The 18,370-nt window shown below is 34.1% G+C and overlaps 1 protein-coding gene and 1 pseudogene across 6 annotated transcripts in view; one reads left to right on the top strand and one right to left on the bottom strand.

The window, feature by feature from the left end:
- Positions 1-18,370, top strand: part of ERBB4 (erb-b2 receptor tyrosine kinase 4) — a 1,138,707-nt gene that overhangs the window by 101,890 nt on the left and 1,018,447 nt on the right. The window lies entirely within an intron of this gene.
- LOC102902202 lies at positions 1,947-17,247 on the bottom strand (annotated as a pseudogene).

Below are 18,370 nucleotides of genomic sequence, written 5' to 3'. Positions count from 1 at the left end.
ATCAGTAAACACAGGCTTTGAGTTTGGAATGCATACTAGCATCCCATATAATTCATTCATCACTCCAGAGTACAGGGATTTCAATGGGTTTGATTTGTCATCTTGAATATTTGTGTCTTCCTGTTGACTTACTATAGAACCGGGAAATAATAAATGATATTTTCTAACATTCCAAGATATATATGTGTTCTTCATTGCCAGTAATTTTGTATGTGGATCAGAATTCTTCTAGGAAAGGATTTCTGTCAAGGACTTTTTTTTTCTTTCTTAGGTCAGTTTTTCTTGTTGAGGGCCTGGTGTGTGAACTGAAGAATAAATAGTCTGAAATGTGTATTAAGAAGAGATACAATTTACAACATTTTGTAGTTTGCCAGTTTTAAAATGTGTAGATACATTTTTCTATAAAAACACAAGTGGTTGAACATGTTAGCCTTTTCAGAAATCATGTATAATTTCTAGCAGGAGTGAGAATTGTTAAATTTACCTCAGTGTCTTCTCAAGTTAAAAAATGTATATATACACATACATACATACATACATACATACATACATACATACATAGGAAAAAATGTTCTACATTTAACAGGAAGCTAAAAAGAAAGCTTTACTTGACTTCATATAGCTTCCACATGAATTTATACACTGGTAATGGATGCAAACTGGAGCTTGAATAACAATACCCAGCATGAAAATTCCAATTGGTGGAATTTTATAAAGTATTTTAGAAAATGTTAATTATATGAAGCCTGCTTATCAACAAGTGATGTCATTTATCTCCTGCAGTATAAAGTTTATAAAATATTATGCTTTGAGAATATACAGAATCTAACTCTTTATACTATAACATTAGGTGCACATGTGTTATAACTAACTTTTCTACCACATAATCAATGCTGTGTAATATATGAGGACAGTAGTGCATTCTTAGGTTTAGAGATGATCATGGTGTTTATAGCCATCATTCTCTTTCTCACTGCCCATTTGAATATCTCAGGAAAGAGATGAGGCACGTTAATTACAGGAGTTATTCTTCAGTGAACAGACTAACTAAAAGTAGGTCTCTCAGAGGTCATTCTTAAAAAAAATGTTGCCCTTCAAACTGCTATGGGTTGTTAATGATGTAAAATATGTTTCTTGAAAATACAGCTCAATAATTTGCAATGATGATTTAAAAATCTAATTGGATCCTTATCAACTAATTCTCAGTAAGTTAATGTAACTGCTAATTATTATTATTGGTGACATTTAGAAATAGTGAAGTCTAATTTTGCCTTTAAATTATAAAATTTAAGGCTATATTTATAGAAGCCAAATTATTTAGTACTCATGAGGGGACATCTCCAATAGTATTGTATGTAGAGAGAGCACCCATTAAATGATTAGAGATAGCCTAGGAATCATAGTTGGGTACACAAGTTGTACAGCGGCATGATCCTGGTTACTTACTATTTAATCATATTAAAAGTAACTGAAGAGCAAATAGCAAGTAGCAGTGAATTACACAGAAACATAAAATTGTGTGTTACTTTTTTAAGGTTACACATTGGGGAAACACATTGAAAATTATGGTCTAAAATAGCTTTGTTAATAATACACTTCTGTTTGTATTTCTTTTTTCTTTTAATTTTTTAACATTATTGTTAGAGAGAGAGAGAGAGAGAGAGAGAGAGAGAGAGAGAGAGAGAGAGAGAGAGAGGCAGAGCATGAGCAGGGGAAGGGCAGAGAGAGACGGCAACACAGAATTGCAAGCAGGCTCCAGCCTCTGAGCTGACAACACAGAGCCTGACGCAGACCATGAGATCATGACCTGAGCTGAAGTCAGATGCTTAATGGACTGAGCTACCCAGGTGCCCCTCTATTTGTATTTCTTAATAAGCATAAACATTAAGGCCATTGGATTTTTTATTTTTTCCAAAAAGGCTTTATTACATAGAGAGCAGAGGGGCTCAGTCCTTCTTGGCTGCTGCTTTCCGCATGGCTGCAAGGACATTGCTCAGCTCCTCTCTCTTCCTCTTGGTGTGGATGTGTCCCCACCCTTTTCTTGATGAACTTGAGAACGAGCTTGTCCTTGGAGACTTTGAGCAGCTCCATAGCTCTCCTGCTCGTAGGGAGTGAAGCCACACACCTCTTGGATCATGTCCCCCACAAACTTGGTATGCTTGGTAAGGTGCCCACAGTGGAGGCTGTGCCTAATCTTGCTCATGTTCTTGGTTACCTTCTGGCACTCCTTGAGGCCCACAGCCATAGGGTAAGTGCAGAGCCATGGTTCCTCAATGGCTCCTGCGGTGGAGGGAAGGCCATTGGATATTTTATTTCACCTCCTTTTAGGGAAAGCCATCCCTCAGGGTGATACTGACAGAGAGGGGAAGATCAAAATAAACAGATTTCCTCAATTACTACAAGACAGTAAAGTGTTGTCTTTCCATGATTTTTTATTAAGTTCAACCATCAGAAATTAGTCATGGATAAAACAGCGAAAAATCCTTGGGGCACCTGGATGGCTCAGTCGGTTGAGTGTCAGACTCTTGATTTCAGCTCAGGTTCATGAGATTGAGCCTCAGTTTAAGCTCTGCACTGACAGCACAAAGCCTGCTTGGGATTCTCTCTCTCCCTCTCCTAGCCCCTTCCCTACTCTCTTTCTCTTAAATAAATGAACTTGACAAAATCATTGAATTATTAGAATCAAAGGAGACAAAATAAAATATATGAGACACTAGATGATAGATGTTACAGAGAATAATAAATTAAAAAAAGCAATGAATGTTGGAACATTGAAATTGTAATTTTACATAAGTTTGTCAGGGAAAGACTTGCTGAAAAAGTAGCATTTGAGCAAAGATCAGAGGGAAGTAAAGAAGATGGTAAATCTTGGTGCAGGCTAGTAGAACAGCAAGTGCAAAGGCCCTGTGTTGGCTGTGTTAAAGGAGGTAGTAAGAACTGTGTGTATGGTGGGTAAGAATATGCAAGCAATGGGGTGCCTGGGTGGCTCAGTCAGTTAAGCATCTGGCTCTTGATTTCAGCTCAGGTTGTGATCTCACGGCCCATGAGATTGTGCCCCATGTCGGGCTATGTGTTGGCAGTGCAGAGCCTGCTTGGGATCTTTCTTTCTCTCCCTTTCCCTTTCCCCTTACCCTGCTTGTGTGCACTCTCTCTCTGAAAATAAACTTATTTTTAAAAATGCAAACGTCATTAGAGGTGGGGTTATGGAGACAGCAGGGGTAGGAAGGCATGTAATAGACTATGGATTTAATTTTTAGGCATATGAAAAGTTATTGTTCAGTTCTGAAAAGTTGGGTGACCTGATTTGACATATTTTCCGTACTCTGGCTCTTTGGTTGAGAATAGACTGAAGGAGGTCAAGGGCAATAATCCAGGTGAGAGATTGTGTTGACTTTGTTGAGAGTAGTTGCAATGGAAATGAGGAGTGGGATTCTGGATACACCTTAAAGGTAGAGAATCTGGAGGGTTACTGAGAAACAGGGTGCAGGATTTCAAAGCAAAAGAGGAATACAAGATAATTTCAAGAATTTTTATCTGAGGAGGTGGTAGGATAGAATTGCCATCAACTGAGGTGAGATGAAGGAGATTGTGACATTTGCTGTTTGGGTGAAGTGTAGACCATGAGATCAGGAGTTCACCTTGTCATGTTATGCTTATTATGCTATCTGACATCCTAAAATGTTAAGTACACAGCTGGATATATAAGCCTGGAGTTCTGGGGAGAGGTCTTTCAAAAAGGGAGCCATTAATATATAAATTTACATCCATAAATCCGGATGACATCATCAAGGTATGAGAAGCAATTAAGCCCACAGTTCCTCCCAAGCAAAGGCAATGTGGGCAGGCAACCACATCTTCTATCATTTATACTGACATGACCAGAGTTGGAGACAGAAGGTCATTAATCAGTGCCTCAATTTCAATCTCTGTCTCCTTATTTATCTGCCTTTCTCTCTCTGCCCCTGTCTCTTAATCTTTGTGTCTCAGAGATCTCTGTTTCTATTCACCTTGCTCCCTCCCTGCCTTTCCCCTCTTGCTTTGTCAAGATAAGATTAAACCCTTTTAGGAACTACTCTGTTAGTCATTGTCTTAGCTGCCTCACACTAAATAAGATTGTTGGATGGGATCTCAAAATGCACATACCAGGATTAATAGCTAATTAATTAGCTATTAATTAAATTATTAAATTATTAATTATTTATTAATTATTAATTTATTATTAATTATTAATTTAAAATATTAAATGCTGACTAAGCATCAGCATTTTTATGGCACTTATGATCCTGATGACCAAAAATAATAATTCTAACATATATTATTTGTGTTTATAATAAAATAAAATGCTTTGATTTTTTGTATTGATGACATAAAGTGAAAATTTTTGTATCTAGAAAGCATACAAAGTAAATAAAACCTACAAAGAGACATAATTGGCTTTAGAAGGTGATTCTTCATTTTGAGTAATTTCTCTTTATTTGTAGGTCTTATGTAAAAACAAAAAGAAGCTATTCTGGCCTAAATACAATTAAATGTATACAAAGTATAGATTTTAAAAATATGGCTACTAGTTATATGTCATGTACACAGTTTTTGCAAATGCAGTTCTCCCTTAGGTAAAACACATCCTATATCTGTGTATTAGACACAAGTATTAATATAAGAAAAAAATTAAAGTTTAAAGCCAAGATACATAATAAATACCAGACATGAATCTACTTTCTTTCATAGGCATGACTTTCTTTGAGGCCAGTAACCATGTAGCAACTTGAGATAAATTTATGTAATATGGAACAAATAGCTGCCTTCACTCAACAACAGCCTTATCTGTCTATCTGCCTGTCTCTCTGTCTGTTCATCCATCCATTCATCTACCTCCTTACTTACTTTTGTTTTCATTATAAATTAAATTTCTGAAACATTTGATATTAAGTCGAAATGTGACACAAAACAAAACAGAATAAAACAGTTCTTCAGAAAGGCTTTCTATGAATTACTGAATCTTAGAAGTATGTTTTTAATATTTCAGTGGAATTCCTTTCACGTCCTCAAAATCATTAAGTTTCCTTTTAGTGGAAGTGCATTAAATATATATTTAACCTGTTAGATTTTAGCAAAGCAGATGATTTAATCTGCCCAATGAGTATATTTACCCAAATGGTTCCTTCCTCTTTATCTCTTTTTAGAGCAATGGTGCAATTCTATGAGTGAATGAATTCCATTCTTTTGCTTCCCCTCCAAATTAATGGTACAGAGTCAAAGACAAGTTATGATAGATACTATTATTAATATTATTAAACTATTAATGTCATTAGTTATAAGAACCTGCTAACTCAAATTATACTTAATAGTTTTAAATTGATTTACAATTTTCATATTTTGTTTTAATTACATTCCACAACTGGGAATTTGTCAGTGTATTTTAGTCAAATATTACAAAGTATTAAATATGGCGAACAGGCTCCAGAACCAGACCCATACAGATTTGAATCTAACTACTGTAATTTTATCTTGTGTTCTTTAACAAGATAATTATCCCTCTGTGCCTCAGTTTCCTATTCTATAAAATGAGAGTAATAAAAGGGCCTGTCTGAAAATATTGTAAAGGAGAAGGATGATAATTCTTATAAAGTGTTTATTATAATGCATGGGGCAGATTAAGAGCTTAGTAAATGTTGGCAAATGTCCTATAAAATTTTGGGAGAGGACGATTAGTTTTTTTAGAACATGACCATCATTTCTGCTATGCTCACCTACCCAAGCCTATGGGATCCTCGGAAGATGTAAGGCTCCACAACTTAAACAATTCTGGCTGCATTTCCACTCAGTGGAAGGCTGATGTGGGTGGATAATTATTCATGGACTCCTCTACTTTCTGGGTTTTGTTTAAGTTTATCCACTAATCCGTTTGGGAACCTACAGTAGGAAATCAGAGTGATAAAGGATGGAGAGGCTGGGTATTTGTTTCCTTGGTTTCCTCCCTGTGAGATCTTTATCTGTGTTCTTCAACAAAGGAAGCCGACTCTGTGAGACTTTCCTTGCTCTGTATATTTCTCTTCTTTGGTTTAGTTTTGTTGGGCCTGGGGCTGATGCCAGCACAGAGGAGCTGGTCTCATTCCCACACTATTCTTTGTTATTCCCCTGTACTGCTAACAACTTTATAAATGAATAATTTTTATATTAACTTTCTTTGAATTATCCTAATTTGTTTGTGCCATCTCTTGGTTGCTAGGACTTTCATAAATTGGGGAATAAGCAAATAGTCCCCTGTAGCTAGGCCATTTCCTAAAAGTGCTGCCTGGGAGGGGGACTTGGGTTACTCCGTCTATATTGCCTGAGACTTCCCTTCTCCCAGATTTAGTGTATTTTTTTTTGTCTCTTCTCTTCTTGATACTAATGTGTGGGCTTCACCCTAAATCCTTTCACCCTCCCTCTGGTTTAATCTCCTCAATGGTTTTAAAGTTTTTAAAGGCAAATACCAAGAAGAGAGTTATCTTTGGAAACCAGTGAATTAAGGGAACCCAATGATCTAGCTATTTCCTTGGAGTTAAAGGAAGAAAAATATAGTGTTTATAAAAGATAACTTGATTCCTAAAAACATGAATTAAGAGACAGGTCTAATTACTGTGTATAAGTAATTAAAAAAAATTAAATTAAAATAAAAATTAAATTAATAAATAAAATTAATAATTAAAATAAATTAAAAAATATGTTTAAATATATAAATATTTATATATTAAATTAAATACATATTATATATTTAAGTGATATAAATATAAATATATTGTATATAAATATATTATTTCCTTTATTAAAAAACTTTGCCCAGTTTGTAAGTCATTCTTGAGCCCATAGCTTAATGAAAAATAAAGATTCCACAAGAGATTTGTCAGTTATTTTTATACTGTTGCAAAGATAGAGCTGATTTATCTAAGTAAGATTGAAATCCTATCTACCATATGCATTTCCAACATAAAGGCATTAGTGTTCTAAGTTCTGTATTTATGTTATAAATGACTTCCAAGTAGTTTAAAAATTATCAGACCCATACAAATGAAGCTTGTAGAATTTGCTATTGCCCTCAGTCCCTCTTCCTCCTGTAGTTTTTCATGCATCCTACTTTTGTTCCCATTTCACTAGGCAAACATTAGCTTGCAGCTTTGCACCTAGTGCCCCCTCCCCCCCCCCACACACAAGCTGACATTCCCTGAAAAATTAAACAAGAGGGACCAAGCAAGAAAGGACAATTTCTTATAGGTATACTGCATAATTTCCAATAAGGCTCACTAATATTTCTTTTAGTCTCTGGGTCCTCAAATCATTGCTAGTTTACCTACTTACAAGAGAATGAAATATATTTGTTGGAAAATGAAGTGAATTATATGATCAATGATATTTTATTTCATAATAGAAGTTTTTATGGTGTTTTTCCCAGCTGACATAAAAAGTATCCATACACTGCAAAACAATTACAAGCACTCACAATTATTCCAATACTTATTGTCCAAATTAGAAGAAACTAAAGATAAATTTGAAGGCTTAAGGCCAAATAAGCAGTGGAGAGACTGGATACCATGGAAAAAAAAAATATATATATATATATATTTAAATTCAAATTAGTTAGCATACAGTGTAGTGTTGGTTTCAGGAGTAGAACCCAGTGATTCATCACTTACATGTAACACCCAGTGCTCATGGAAAGGGGGTAGATTTTAAAACTAGTGCAACTATTTGTGTGTTGGTTTTCTTAGGTCCATGCACCAGGACTGAGAATATGATAAACTGTCATTTCTACCTTAAACCCTCACCCTTGCCTTTCATTTGCAAATTAGCAAGCAAGTGGCTTGTTTTTAACACATGGACCATTAACTGCCTTCTTCTATTTGCATAGTAATGATAGTGAACCAATGGTGATTTACTGCTTTAACTTGTATCATAAATAACAGATCATTTACGCTGCTAATTACACTCATTTCCATATCAATAATGCATTCTGGGTTGGGTTGGACTACTGCATTAGAAATGGAATGGAATGACAAATTGATTCTCCACTAAAATGATGTAAAACAGGTATCTATTACAAATAGATACTGTTAAGTAATGTAGATAAATACAAAAGACATTTTTATACACTATCCTGTAACTTGAAACACCCAAAAGTATAGAGATTTATCAGAAAACCATTGTCCCATGTAAAAGCAAAAGTGTTTAACTGTTGTTTATATCTGTTGAAGTCTGTCAGCACTTTTTGACTAGACTATCATAATCCTGAAACCTTTGTCTCCTGTTTACATTATGGGTGGTGGGACAATTAGCTTTTAGCTCCTATTATGTGACCCTAAACTGCACTCACAGTCTGCAATGTATTTTTAAAATATAGGCTTTGCTTCAAAAGGGGTGATCATGAAAGTTTGTGAATAGGTGGTACAAACTCATTACTTCTAGAGAATCATCAAAGTTCATTCAGTAGATGCCTTATAGATCAGGGATATTACACACTCACACATACATTGCCTTATAGATCAGTGGTGTTACACACTCTCACATTTATTGCATACTCATCATTAATATAAAAGTTCCTCAGAGTTCCTGTGTGTGTGTGTGTGTGTGTGTGTGTGTGTGTGTGTGTGTAGTCACATAAAGAGAAAGACAGAGGGAGAGAGAGGGAAAGGAAGAGAGACCCAGAGAGAGTGAGATGAGATTTTTTTGAGAGACTAATAAAATATCAGCTTCTTTGTTTCAGCCACAGAATAAAAATATTAAAACACATTGAAATACATAATTAGAAGAAAATACACTATGAAAAAGGACTAATTTGTACAAGCCATAGCCACAGTATTTTTAAAATAGTTTAATATACATTTGGCAATAAAATGTAATCAACAAGTAACTACAATATCAGAGATTATAGTTTGAGATTTGATTTAAGCCCTCTAGCAAGAGTGATGTCACACACTTAAAAATGGGGAACAATGACAAATAATGTATTTCCAAAGTTGTTAGAGTTTAAAATACTTCATAAAGAAGCTCAGACAATGTATAAATGAACATGGTGATGAAGTCTTTGATTGTAATTTTTGACACCAAAACATTTCTGAAGATAAATGTTTTAATATGTGAAAATTGATTCAGAAGAAAACTTTATGATTATAATTGAACTGAGGAGCTAATAATTCACATGATTAGGTGACTTATACAGCATATCAAGAATTTGATTATTAAGACAGCTAGTGGACAGGGACAAAGAAATGAAAAATATATAAACTTTTCTGTTCCTCCAAATTGTTGTTTAAATGATGGACATCAACTAGCAAGAAAATGCTAGGAAAGATTAACAATAGAGAATAAGCAGAGGGTTGATGGAGGGAGGAGGACAAGGGATTAAGAAGGGCTACATTCAACTGATGAATGGATAAAGAAATTGTGGTTTATATACACAATGGAGTACTACGTGACAATGAGAAAGAATGAAATATGGCCTTTTGTAGCAATGTGGATGGAACTGGAGAGTGTGATGCTAAGTGAAATAAGCCATACAGAGAAAGACAGATACCACATGTTTTCACTCTTATGTGGATCCTGAGAAACTTAACAGAAACCCATGGGGGAGAGGAAGGAAAAAAAAAAAAGAGGTTAGAGTGGGAGAGAGCCAAAGCATAAGAGACTGTTAAAAACTGAGAACAAACTGAGGGTTGATGGGGGGTGGGAGGGAGGGGAGGGTGGGTGATGGGTATTGAGGAGGGCACCTTTTGGGATGAGCCCTGGGTGTTGTATGGAAACCAATTTGACAATAAATTTCGTATATTGAAAAAAAAAAAAAAGAAGGGCTACATTGGGATTAAGAAGGGCACTTGTGATGAGCACTGGATGATATATGTAAGTGATGAATTACTAAATTCTGTACTTGACACCAATTTTACCATATGTGTTAGCTCGAATTTAAATAAGAAAATAAAAAAAAATGGTAGGAGAGGATAAATGAAACACAGACACTTATCTTAAAAGTGTTATTCATTGACAGATTAATTTATATGTAGTGAAATGATGGAGATACATAGGTAACCAAGAAAGAGAGAGAAGTGGAGTTATGAATTGCTAGTAAATTTAGTTTTCTTCAGATGTGAATAATATTTCTCCCTGACTCAATATTACTTTTTATACTGTAATATTTATGATGAAAATGCAATTAAATTTTCTTTTAAAATATAAATGTATTTTATTTTGAGGAGGCTTTTTGATGTTATTGTTTTAGAAAACAACTGCCTAGTACTTTGGGAGAAGTATGCAATTACTTTATAATAATATGTTGATTATTGGATACATTTTATAAGGATACACACACATACACACATATACATACGTATACATTATGTGTCAGTAGATTTTTTAGAATTTCAATTTCAGGGGCACCTGGGTGGCTCAGTTGGTTAAATGTCCGACTTTGGCTCAGGTCATGATTTTGCAGTTTGTGAGTTCGAGCCCCACTTAGGGCTCTGTGCTGACAGCTCAGAGCCTGGAGCCTGCTTCAGATTCTGTATCTCTATCTCTCTCTGCTCCTCCCCACCTTGTGCTCTGTCTCTCCCTCTCTCTCAGATATAAATAAACATGAAAAAATTTAAAAAAAGTACTTTCTAAAAAATAAAAATAAATAAAATTTAAATTTAAATTAAAAAAATAAATAGTTAAGGCATTCAAATTATTCAAAATTCAGGGTGCCTCAGTGATTTAGTCAGTTGAGCATCTGACTCTTGATCGAGGCTCAAGGCATGATCCCAAAGTCCTGGGATTGAGCCCCCCATTAGGCTCTGCAATGAGCAGGGAACCTGCATAAGATTGTCTCTCCTCAGCTCACTCACTCTCTCTTCCTCTAAAATTAAAAAAAAAAAAAAGTTGAAATCTCAAAGTTACAAAAGAAAACTCACTCTTTGACAGTCCTCCCCTCACCCCTGTCTTTCAGCCACCCAATTTTAGTTCCTAGAAATGATAATGTTACTATTTTCTTGGATATCCTTTCTGAGACACTCTATAATATACTTTTATATAATTACACATATATAGATATATTTTTCTTATTCCCTTTTCACACAAATGATAACATATTGCAAACTGTGTTGTACCTTCCTTTAAAAGCTATAATATGAAGACTGTTCCGTATCAGTAAATAAAATTATTTTTTTTTAATATATGGGTAAATGTCAGTATCAAACTAAAGGTTATTAAACATTGATTTTCTTTAACTTCAGAAGATTTGAGCCGATCAATAATGAGGTAGATTTATAAGACTAAATTGCATTCTTGAACTTAGTATTATAATTATTTTATAATGACCTTTTCAAGAAAGCTTTAAAAAATCTGCTTACATCTTTAAAACATCATATATAAAAGGCAGATGTGACCATGAATGCCTGTATTCATATTTCTGGGCAATATTTTTTCATGGGTACATAGTTAACATTAGCTATCACCTATCGGATTATTTCTCTATACATCATAAATAAACATAGGTCACTGTCTCTGGTAGAATAAAGTGATTGAAAAATTGATGAATGTCTTTCTGCTTACATTTTTCGTTCTGAAGACAAGTAAAAATTTTATTATGGACATAAGTAAATAAGGTATTTGTGATTTCTGTAAGTATATATTGAATTTCTCAACTGTTTGTTTCATAGCAGCACTACTTCTACAGCAGAACAATCTAGGTGCTAACCTAAGGCAATCTGGCTAGGTAAGCTACAACTATCAGTAGAGGGCACAGCTATCAGTAGAGATTTGTTCTAGTAACAAATCAACTTGTTTTGTGTAGCAAGTTTGAGTATACATATTATTTGATGCATGACAGTGGAGATACATTTTAGGATATCACAGGACCTTCTTATTTTTATGTAGCCTTGAAAAGTTGTTCCCTTCTGGTTGGAAGTGGGAGGAGAGCAGGCTTTTATGATCATAGATGCACTATACTCATTTCTTGTGGATGTATGTGGTTTAGCTGAATGGAGGGTAATTAGAAGACTCAACAATAATAGCACAAAATTCCACTGATGTGTCCTCTCTAGTGTCCGGAATAGTCATTATTGTATAGCCTAGGCAGTGCTAGATAGAGAGTAAGTCTTCAATAAATATTTATTTAATAAATAACCAATCTATAGGTTTGAAAGTAAAAAAAAGATTGTCTTTTTGGTTCCAATAATTAAGTAGGCATTTTAATCATAGGAAAGCCTGTATGAAACCCAGGGAGACAGTGGGAGTGGGGAGGAATTTAAAGAGGAGTTGTCAAAAGATATCTAATAACTATGAGGAAAAAATTAAATATGATTAATAATAGTTGTAGTTGAGAAGAATTATGAATTATATTCTAAAATTTGTTATTTTTAAATATTTGATCTTATGTGATTAAACACAGACTGCCAAAATGCTATTTAGGTTTTAATAATATATTTTGGTGATTAAAAAAATACTATTGAGTCAATCAGGACTACAGACAAATCTTCCCATCAGTGGTTCAAGTCACATGGTCAAGTAAGTGTCTGTACACACCTAGTGAAAATGTACCTTAATCAAAGGTTCTCTTTGCCCAGCATATCACCTTTTAAAAAATTGAATACACAAAACGAAAGCTAAGAAGAGAGAGCACCAAATGCACAGATTTTAAAGAATGTTAAAAATAGATGCACGTGCAGAATTATAATTATTGTTAGTTTGCCTATGCTGTGTAGATAGCAATTACTTAGTATTAATCATTTTCACATATGTATTTGTACACTAATCCAGAAGCTCACAGGCAGATATCCCACATGTAGGTAAAAATAAGTTACATGCATGCCATACTTACTTCATGCTCCTGCTTGCAGTGTGGACTGAAATTGATCAGTATGTCATTTTCCCAGTATAGATGAATATAATATTACCAGTGGTCACCAGCTCTTGACTACTTGCTGAACTTTATATATGGTCTTCTCTCTTTGCCTCAAAGGTGATACCTCTTCTGTGATTCAGATTGACACTGTCAGCTTTGGGCACCTTCTGATGTCACTTTCTAAAAGACAGTAGCTAAATTACAAAACTTTAGTTGAACACTGCATGTGGTGACTGTAATATGTTTTCTGTCCATAGGATTGTTTCTCTTAGTATGCTTATCATCTGCATTTGCTTGCAATTGGGTTGTGTTTTTATTTGCTCTCCTCATAATTATCTCTGTGGAGTTAAGTATCATGAATATTATATCAGTAGCTCTATTCAATACTTATTTACTCAGATTATCTTAAATTTTTGACAACTTTTGTTTCCCTTACCTTCAGAGACATGTCTAGTAAGAAGTTGCTGCGGCTGAGGTCAAAGGGGTTGTTACCTGTTTTCTCTAGGATTTTGAAGGATTCCTGTCTTATATTAGGTCTGGCAACCATTTTGAGTTTGTTTTTGTATATGGTATAAGAAAGTGGTCTAGTTTCATTCTTTTGCATGTTGCTGTCCAGTTGTCCCAGCACCATTTGCTAAAGAGACTTTTTTCCATTGGATACTCTTTCCTGCTTTGTCAAAGATTAGTTGGCCATACATTTGTGGGTCCAGTTTTATTCTATTACATTGGTTCTCTATTCTTTTTCATTGGTCTATTTGTCTGTTTTTGTGTGTGGTGCATCTTTATAGCATATTAACAGTATTTGACCTAGAAGTCTTAGCTCAGAGTAGAATATACGTTTGCAGGAAGCAAAAAGACCCCTAAAAATAAACAAACACAAAACATTATATAATAGAATATCGCTATGATCAATCCATTCTTTTAGCAAGCGTTTATTGAGCCAGGCACTGTGCCATGTGCCAAGTATACACTATGCCCTGACCTCATAATGCTTGCCATCTACCTGGAAAGAGAGCCATTCAGAAAGTAAGTGTGAGGTATGCCATGAAGGAAGCCCGATTGTTACCCTATCATGCTCTTTGTAATACTGGAAGAGTAGTTTATTAAGAAGTCTAAAACAGGACTTCAGAAATAATGAGACTGTACTTCTGAGTAAGATGCAGAATGGAACTTCTATAAGAAGGCATGCTTAAAGTGAAAAAGCAAAAACCGTGACTGGGAAGACAAAGACCTTTGTGGATATAATTGAGACTTTTGATTTGTTGAATGGGAAGACTCAAACAGATCCCATTCTCTATAATTAAAGCACATTATGTATACATTTGAAGAGGTAATTATAAGACCTTGCCAAATGAGTTAAAAATAATTTAATAAATATATTTATAAAGCAAGAGATTAAAGTATTTCCCTAAGATTTAAATTTCATTTATATTGAGCATAATGGTAGGCTGGGCATAGCTTGTCATTTCTAACATACCAAACATTAGTTTCTAAGTGGAAAATTAAATTGTGCAATATTGTATTTACTTCTTGAAACCGTTTTCAAGATACATTAATATATAAGAATATATACTTGACTATATTTTTGGTGAATAGTGTATATAATATTTCTGAAATTTGGATTTAGGTATGAATGTTATAAAATAGAAATATCTGTCATGATAATCTGTTTAGGAATTAAGAAAAGGCATGAATGTCCGATATTCTCAGAACTTTTTCTGAAAGCTCACTAGATATTTTAGGTTTCATAATGTATTCAGCAATATAATTTTTATAACTTTGCACTTAGACAAATCCATTTTAATGTAACTGATATTTAAGAAATATATTGAACAAAATAGTGTAAATAAGTTAACTTACATTTAAAATTTTTCTTTTTAATGTTTATTTTTGAGAGGGTGGGGAGGGGCAGGGAGAGAGGGAGACAGAATCCAAAGTAGACTCCAGGCTCTGAGCTGTCAGCACAGAGCCCGATGTGGAGCTTGAACCCATGAACCATGATACCATGACCTGAGCTGAAATTGGATGTTTAACCGACTGAGCCACCCGGGTGCCCCATGTGAACATTATATTTTAAAGTAGAAAACACAAAAAAGCTTTCCTACTAGAGCCAGTAATAGTGTTGTAATGCATGAAATTTTACAAAATCACAAATATAATCAATATTCTGGGTCCAATTAACTTTAGAACAGGACACTGGTTAATTCCGTTCTAGGTATGGATTGATTGCATAATATATTCATGTGTCTTAAATCATATTATATAAAAGTGAATAAGGTGCATTTCACTCCTCTAACACATAGCAAGTCCTTGAAAATTAAGTGAGAAATTGGAAAATGAGTAAGTGAATCAATTAAATTATTAATGAATTTCAACTCTTTAAAAGAGGAACTATTATAATACTATGCATTAAAGACAAATATTTGTACATGCACTGACATGTACATGTTTTTATGCACCCACACCCAGTATCTTAAAATTACAAGTAATATTAATGTTGCAAACTGAATGTTTATGTCTTCCCCAAAATTCATATGTTGGAGCTCCAACCCCCAACGTATGGTCATTTGGAGTTGGGGACTTTGGAAGGTTTGGATGAAATCAGGAGAGTGGTCCTTTCATGATGGGATTGGAACCCTCATAAGAAGACGAAGAGACAAGAGAGCCTGCTCCCTTTCTTCCTCTCCCTCCACCTGTGCATATGCTAAGGAAAGAACCTGTGAGCACCCAGTGAGAAGACCATCTGAAAGTCAAGTAGAAGGCTTTCACTGGCTTGCCTGGGTGGCTCAGTCAGTTAAGTGTCTGACTTAATTTCGGCTCAGGTCATGATCTCAGGGTTTGTAGGTTCAAGCTCTGCACTGACGCCATGGAGCCTGCTTGGAATTCTCTGCCTCCTTCTCTCTCTGCATTTTCCCCATTCTCTCTCTCTCTCTCTCTCTCTCTCTCTCTCTCTCTCTCTCTCTCTCTCTCTCTCTCTCTCATAATAAATAAACATTTTTTTTTAAAGGCAGAGGGCCCTCACCCAAAACCAAATCTCTCAGCACCTTGATCTTGGACCTCTCAGCTTCCAAAACTGTGAGAGATCAATGTCTGTTGTTTAAGCCACCCATCCTAGAATATTTTGTAATTGCAGCCCAAGCTGACAAAACAATGTCTAACTTAAGATGGAGAATTATTTAAAGTCAAATCCATCTTGTCTTTTTTGGTTTATCACCATGTTTGGTATGATTCTGAAGAAGTTCAATCTATGGGTACCTACATACATAGTTCAGGTGCCTGCACACTTCCCTGTTTAGTGTGTTTATCTCCACTACTTCTAAAAGCAGGGCAAATATTTACTCTTTGCCTCCCCTTGGCATCTAGTTGCAGTGACTCCATATCATATCATTAGTGTCACTTACAGATACTGGAAAATCACCTGTCTGTGCTGAAAGACACTATAATTTTGAAAGGTCAGTGCAAGTTTTCCAATAGCAATTTTGGATAGATGCAGAGTGAATTTTGAATGTATTCTTACAGTTACAAAATATGAATCTATAGTAGAGTTTACACAGTAAGTTATTAAATACTGTTTGAATAAGATATAGGCAAAAAGAGTAGCATATCTTGTTTCTCTACATAAAAGAAAGTAGAAGTACTGCTGTTTCTCTGAAGCTTTTGTATTGCACTGAAATTCAATATTTAATAATCTTAATTGTAATAAACTAAACTGTGTAGGATTATATTAGGGAGCTAATTCAAGGTAAAAATACCACAAATACCAGTTGTCCAGGTAATGCTTGCCTTACATTAAAATCTACCTAAATCGTTTGCTGCCATGAGCTCTGTGTGGTAGGTCACTTAAATTTCTTAAATAAGAAACTATCTTCTAACTAGAGCTTACTTAATTAGAAATCTAGGGGAAGTACAATTCATTTTAATCAAAAGCATTTTAAAGTTACTAATTTAGTATATTTGAAAATGTTTAATTCCTTTTATCCTTAATTAATATCATTGTTTTTTTTTTGTTTTCTTAATACTTTAACAGTTGAAGAAAACCACATCTTTTTATTTATGAACTATAATTATGATATAGATTTTGATTTTATTTTTTTAACAAAGGCAGACTCTCTTCATAGAAAATGACTGTTATATGAAACTGGTGTGAAAATTGTTAGACTTTTGGCTGGTAGAGAATACATTGATTTGGACTATTGTAAATAACACTCTCTAAACTACTCTAAATTTTGTATTTAGGCATTATAGTGTAATTAATAAGTTTGGAGAACACTAGAAATGTTATTAACTGAGTGAATTACACTGGAAATTGCCAGGAACTAGACTTTATAACACTAATAAGCAATTCTTCACATACCATTGATACATTTAACATTAAGATGGTGGAAATTTGTCGGCATGCTTTCTCTTATTCTTTTCAGAGGAGTGCCAATTTAAATTGAAGTATATCTCATTTCTATGTCATTAAGAATAAGTAGCCCTCAGGAAAGATCCATTATAATAAGTGTGTACTAACTGATGAAATGATAGATTAGGTTTCAAAGATATAGGGGAACAATAATTTTCGTTGAGAACTATTAAAATTTCAGTGTGACTTGGCTTTGACTATCCAAGTTAATTGTTAAGATTCAGTTTGCCATTACTGATTTTTTTTCTTTCTGATTTTCATTTATTTATTGAGTTCTTGTTTTGTTAATTTAAAACAGCATAAGAGTATGTGAAGTAGACAATTTTGATTCTTTTCCATTTAAGAAATCAAAAGACATTGCTATATATGCCACAAATTCTTATGGTTAAAACAGTATGGAATAAATAAATTACTGAAATATTTATCTAATATTTAATTTAACTAGAAATACATGAGATAAGTCTCAAATGAACTTTTAAATTGGAATGATAGTATAATTCAAAAACGAGGCAGATAAAATCCATCTCCTGACTTTTATCTTGGATGCTACATTTTGAGAATTTCTTATAAAGTGTAAATCTTTTCTTCCCCTTCTTTAGTTAGTATATTTTTCTTATATGTGTATTTGCTGTAGAAAATCAATTTATGATACTATCTTATCAAAGGCCTTATCATGAGAATTTGGATGAAAGGACATGGAAAACATCCTTATTTAGCAAATAAAGTTGCATTTGATGAAATTAAGTATTTAAATATGCTGATATTATCTTCTGGATTTGTCAAGCTTTGAAATGCTGTGAAAAAAATCTGCCTTAAATAAATGAAAGGTAAAGGAATAATTATTACTGAGGCGTGCCGATAGACTACATTAAAGGAAGAATTTGCTTGCTCAATTTCTGTAGTGGCCCCAGACTGTATGTTCCAACCCCCTACTGACATATATGTCAGTAGTATGCTGTATTGCTAATAATGATGTAAGATTTGAACGTGGGTATTTCACAAAGTTCATGTATATAGATCAGTTAATTTAATCTTGTCATGGTTTTAAAAGCTTTATTCATATTTTATGTGAATGCATTATGTGAGTTTGAATGATACAAGAACAAGGCAGTTTG

Source organism: Felis catus, chromosome C1, assembly GCF_018350175.1.
Source record: "Felis catus isolate Fca126 chromosome C1, F.catus_Fca126_mat1.0, whole genome shotgun sequence".
Taxonomy (NCBI): Eukaryota; Metazoa; Chordata; class Mammalia; order Carnivora; family Felidae; genus Felis; species Felis catus.
The sequence above is the reverse complement of the archived record's forward strand: the minus strand, read 5'-3'. Positions and strand labels throughout refer to the sequence as shown.